Raw genomic sequence first — 6,281 nt, 5'->3', positions numbered from 1 at the left:
GATGCAAGTGAGTATGTAGTGTAAAAAAAAATCAAATCACCACTATATGGCCATCAAAATCTCGGCATTCAGCAGAAAAAAGAGGGGATGGGTTGGTTCATTGGTTACTAGCTTGTAAAGATGACAAAAGTTGGATATTAAGGTGTTAGTGCATGGGGATGATGTGTAACAAGATTCCAAGTCTTCCTAAACTAACTAGTTGCATGTTAAATGGTATTTACAAGTTGCAAGAGTGGGCTAAAGGTTCATTAATAAATGTAGGGTGGGCTTATAAGCCCAAGTTCAAGAGTCCATTTACTAATCAAAGCCCAAGTTCAAATAAATCACAAGTTAAACCAATTAAAGCCCAAGTAACTAACTAATAGCCTTAGTTAATTAAAATGATTAATAAAATTAATCATGAATGTAAATAATACTTGAAAATATTATTCGTGCAAGTTCCGGGTGTCACAAAGACGTTTCGGGCATTTAAAGTTCAAGTACGGGCAATTAAAGCAACATGTAAATGTAATAACATACATTCTTTTAATCAAGCGTATTAATAATAATAATTATTAATAAATAGCGTTGGAAAAACCAGGGTCGTTACATTACCCACCTGTTAAAGAAAATTTCGTCCCGAAATTTAAGCTGAAGTAGATGGAGGAGTCGGGAAAAGATGAGGATATTTCCGCATCATTTGATCCTCTCGTTCCCAAGTAAACTCAGGTCCTCATTTGGCATTCCATCGTACTCGTACAATCGGAATCTTGTTGCGTTTCAAAGTTTTGATCTCACGATCCATAATCTCAACAGGTTCCTCCACAAAGTGGAGTTTGTCATCAATAGTAAGTTCTTCCAATGGTATGATGAGTTCGGGTGCAGCAAGACACTTCTTCAAGTTTGACACATGGAAGGTAGGATGAACTGAGCTCAATTGTGCTGGTAGATCCAAACGGTATGCAACTGGTCCAACACGTTCCAAGATCTCGAATGGACCAATGTATCGTGGGTTCAACTTTCCACGTTTTCCAAAACGGATCACACCTTTCCAAGGTGCAACCTTCAACATTACACGATCACCAACATTAAATTCAAAGTCTTTCCGTTTAAGATCGGCATAGCTCTTTTGGCGATCACGGGCAGTCTTAAGTCTAGCTTGGATCTGAGCAATCTTCTCCGTGGTTTCGTGAACTACCTCGGGTCCGGTGATTTGCTTTTCGCCTACTTTGGCCCAACAAATAGGAGATCGGCACTTACGACCATACAATGCTTCAAAAGGTGCAGCATTAATGCTTGAGTGATAACTGTTGTTGTACGAGAATTCGGCGAGTGGCAAATGCCTTTCCCAGGCCTTTCCAAAATCAATGACACATGCACGCAGCATGTCCTCCAAGGTCTGAATCGTTCGTTCACTTTGCCCGTCAGTCTGAGGATGATAAGCAGTACTCATGTCAAGACGAGTTCCCATGGCTTCTTGCAAAGAACGCCAAAATCTGGAAGCAAAACGGGGATCGCGATCGGAGATGATTGATAAAGGTACACCATGACGAGATACAACCTCTTTGATGTACAGCTGAGCAAGTCTTTCCATTGTATCAGTTTCCTTCATCGCTAGGAAGTGTGCAGATTTGGTGAGGCGGTCAACAATAACCCAAATATTATCGCATCCGCCCACCGTCTTTGGCAGCTTAGTAATGTGTGATGACCCGAAAATTTTTGACTTATTTAAACCAATTCTCTATACGATTTATTATTTTAACACGCTAAACAAAGTCTGTTAGATTGAGTCTCAAAATTTTAGAACTGTTTCATATATACAATTACCTTTGATTACTCTCGACGATTCATGAACAATTATATGTATGTATATATATATGTACAAGTAAAAACGACTTTCCTACAGTAAAACCCTATTTGCTACAGTAAAACACTATTTGCTACAGTGAAACCGTATTTTGCTACAGTGCTACAGTGAAAAACGACTTTGCTACAGTGATTTGCTACAGTAAACACTATTTGCTACAGTAAACACTATTTGTTGCTGTAAAACACTATGAGCCTAGGTCTGCTGGTTCTGAGAGATCACAAGCTGGTACTGATTCTACTGATATTGATCAGCAACCTTCTGTTGCTGCTCACTCATCTGAACCAGCTGATGATCAAGATGCTGTGTATTCTACAACCAGCTATTTGATGAACCAGCATCCGATTGAGCAGATTATTTGCTACAGTAAAATACTATTTGCTACAGTAACACTATTTGATGTCGACAAACTACCAAACAAAAACAAAAAAGGCGGCCATGCGATCGCATGGCAAAAACACTGAAAACTCATGCGATCGCATGAGCTACAGTAAACGGAAAAGTAATATAAATACGCCTGTTTTGCTCGACGAATTATCACATATTTTTTTCTTCAGTAATAAAAATTTATATTTAAATTATAATTATAATTTTAAATTTAAGTTTAATAATAATAAAGTATATTCGAGGGTGTTTTAATTCGGGTTTTAAACCACTTTAAGCTAAGGAAATATTGGGTATTGTTCGGGGTATTGTTCTTGAATCCAAGGCCAACCATACAGTCGTCTACCATCATTACGTCTACGCAATTTGCCTACAATATTGAGTCTCAATATTGAACTGTGAGTTTATAGTCTCCCTTTTTAAATACTTTAAATATTTTTGGGCTGAGAATATATGCAATTTATTTTAAACGCGATAAGACACAAGTACATACTAAATTCTACACTGAGTTAAACCGAAAATCCCTTAGCTTTGGTAACTAGTAGCTGCCAGTACATAGGATATGGACTGGTGGGCGCGAATAATTGTATATGGATCCATAGGGCTTGACATCCCCGTCCGAGCTAGAGCACTAGCCTTTTAACGGACGTATGTTATTTGAGTTTAAGACACGTTGGTTTGCGTGTATTAAAACGAATGGGGTAATTATCACTATAGCGTTAAGTTTAGTTACCAGGGTGCTCTGTTACGTAGAATCTATTGATAAACTTTTGATGAAATCTTGTGGTCTATCTTTATATATGTTTATGACTCGAGCAATTAAACCTATAACTCACCAACATTCGTGTTGACTTTTTAGCATGTTTTATTCTCAGGTCCTTAGAATGCTTCCGCTGTGATGTGCTTGTTGCCTGCATGGAGTCTCTCATGCTTTGTACAAAGTTTATTGCATTCAAAATAAAACTGCGTTGTGTAATAAATAATTGGACTGTGATGTCAACCTGTAAATTAAAGACTTATGTATTTCGGGGTTTTGCTTATACCTAAGCACTCGCCCACATATTTATAACTTTCTATGTTTAGAAAGTTACTTATTTTAATGAATGCAATATTTTATCAAAACGTATCATATAGAGGTCAAAACCTCACTGTGGAATCAATGATTAATGTGCCGCGTCAATAGCGATTTTGACGGGTCGTTACAGTTGGTATCCGAGCTTGAGGTCATAGGGAACCAGAAATTACATTATTGTGTTTAACTGGTAATTGTTAGGATGCATTAGTGAGTCTGGACTATGACCATATCTGTTTTTCCTGATTTTTGCTTATTATTTGGTCAAAAACATTATATGTGATATATTTATATGCTAACGTAATTGTTGTTTCAATTATGTGATAGATGACTTCTTCTAATCCTATCATTTTGTACGACTCGGAATCGGACACTGAATCTATTCTATCCACAACTGAAAAGGGCGTTCCAATACCTATTAAAGAAGAAATTGTGTTAGCCGGGGAATCTCAACTCCCGGTAAACCCAGAGGAGGTTCCAGCTCCACCCAGCTTTAGTTTTCCGGAGCCACAATATCGTTGGCATGGACCCATGATCCCTGGAGTAAAAGAGGATCGTCCATTTCTAAACAAATATGGACATTGGTCCAGATATACCGCCGACGGGCGGGTTGTGCCGATTACGCCTGGCAGATTTCGGTTCATGACCACCGGTACATATTCTTGCAGTTCGTCATCATATTCTCCTACACATGACTCAGACAGTTCGTCATCAGACGAGATCAGTAAGGAGGAGGATTTCGCTAATGAAATAAAAGAGATCACTAAGGAGAAATTCCAACTTGCTATAGATAATAAAAACAACCACAATAATAAAATGTCCTTAATTATTAAAAAAGAACAGGACCATTCGATCCGTAACCACCCTTATTGTATTAAACCCACTGAGGCAACGGGTACCTCAAAACCCCAAATAAAAATAAAATACACTGCCAGAATGTCTGTCGGACCATGTGCACACAAACAATTGGCAGAGAGAACCAAATGGGAAGAAGTTTCTGATAGTTCTGAATGAACGACCTCGCAACCATAAATCTTCCATGCGCTATTTTATTGCTTATGTGTGCTACTCTATCTTGTTATATAAAATAAGCATATGTAAAATATCAGTATTGTATGGTATTGTATTATTTTGGTTTATTAATAATAAATGCATGGAATGATTATTTGTATTATTACTACTTCTTATTATTATTATTACATAATAATGTAGTAACTCGCTATAATTTTTTATAGTGGAATATTATTAGGATTTTAGTAGTTAATTTCTTGTACTAGCTATTATGTATGAACTTAACGGGTAGGTAATACCCTAGAAATAATTATAAAATGCTAATAAGAAGAAAAGGCTTTTATAATAATTGGTTCATATTATTAATATGCTACGATTAACTATTGACAACTCATTTTACCTATAATATTCTATATGATTAAATTATATCTGTTGTGTTTATTGAAGAAACATGTCTCAAATGTCGGATGCTGAGTTTGAGCAACTAGTCGAGAAACGTGTGAATGAAAGAATTGCTGCAACCGAAGCAGCAAAAGCAACAGCCGAAGCAGCAGCCAAAGCAGCAGCCGTAAACACAAACTCACGAAACGGATGCTCATACAAAACTTTTCAAGGATGCAAACCACAGACGTTTAGTGGAACCGAGGGACCAGTCGGTCTAACCCGATGGTTTGAAAAGATGGAGTCCGTTTTCAAAATCAGTAATTGTGCGAACGGAGACAAGTCAAAGTATGCTTCTTGCACGTTGCAAGATGGTGCACTTACTTGGTGGAACAATTATGCTAAAGCAGAAGGAATAGATACGGCATATGATATCTCTTGGGAAGAACTGAAAAAGATGCTAATCGAGGAGTACTGTCCTCGAAACGAGATCAGAAAAATGGAATCTGAGTTACGTAATCTGAAGGTTATCGGCGCGAATCTCAATAACTATGAAAAGCGTTTCATGGAACTAGCCTTGTTGTGTCCCGAATTGGTGCCAAACGAGAAACGAAAGATAGAAATGTATATTGACGGTTTATCGATCAATATCAAAGGAAATGTTACATCGTCCAAACCAAATACGATGCAGGAAGCCATGACTATGGCACACCAACTCATGGACCAGATCACAGAGAGTTCGATTAAGGCACCAATTACCGAAGTCAAGACAACTGAAGGAAAGAGGAAATGGGAAGACTATAAGGGCAAAAGTACTCACCTGAAGAAACAAGAAACTTTTAAAGGTAAACAAGATGGGGCAACTGCAAGTCCAAACTATAAGGGACCCCATCCGTTCTGCAAAAGATGTTACACACATCATGCAGGTTATTGTCAAGTGGTCTGTGATAAGTGCAACAAGAAAGGACATGTGGCGAAAGATTGTTATGCCACCGTTTCTGAAGTAAAGACAAAACTGACCGATGTCAAGAAATGTTTTGGGTGCGGGAAGTCTGGTCACTTTATAAATCAATGCCCTGATAAGGAGAAGAACAAAGAACCCGCACGTGGGAGGGCATTTAATGTTAGTGCCAGTAAAGCACGTGAGGATCCTAATCTTGTCACGGGTACGTTTACCGTTAATAATCAACTAGCTTCTATTATGTTTGATACGGGTGCTGATAGAAGTTATATGTGTAAAGACTTTAGTTTTAAACTAAAATGTGCATCATTACCTCTAGACGATAAATATACTATTGAATTAGCTAATGGTAAACTGATAAAAGCCGATAAAATTTGCCATGGTTGCGAAATGAATCTCGCTGGTGAAACCTTCAAAATCGATTTGATACCCGTAGAATTAGGAAGTTTTGACGTAATCGTTGGCATGGACTGGATGTCCAAAACAAGAGCGGAAGTTGTTTGCGCTGAGAAAGCAATTCGCATCCCTCGTAAGGATGAAACGTCATTAATGATTTATGAGGAGAAGAGCAACTCAAAGCTGAACTTTATCAGCTGTATGAAGGCCCAGAAACTTATAAGAAAAGG

The sequence above is a fragment of the Rutidosis leptorrhynchoides genome, chromosome 1, assembly GCF_046630445.1.
Source record: "Rutidosis leptorrhynchoides isolate AG116_Rl617_1_P2 chromosome 1, CSIRO_AGI_Rlap_v1, whole genome shotgun sequence".
NCBI lineage: Eukaryota > Viridiplantae > Streptophyta > Magnoliopsida > Asterales > Asteraceae > Rutidosis > Rutidosis leptorrhynchoides.
This window is presented reverse-complemented; position numbering follows the sequence as displayed.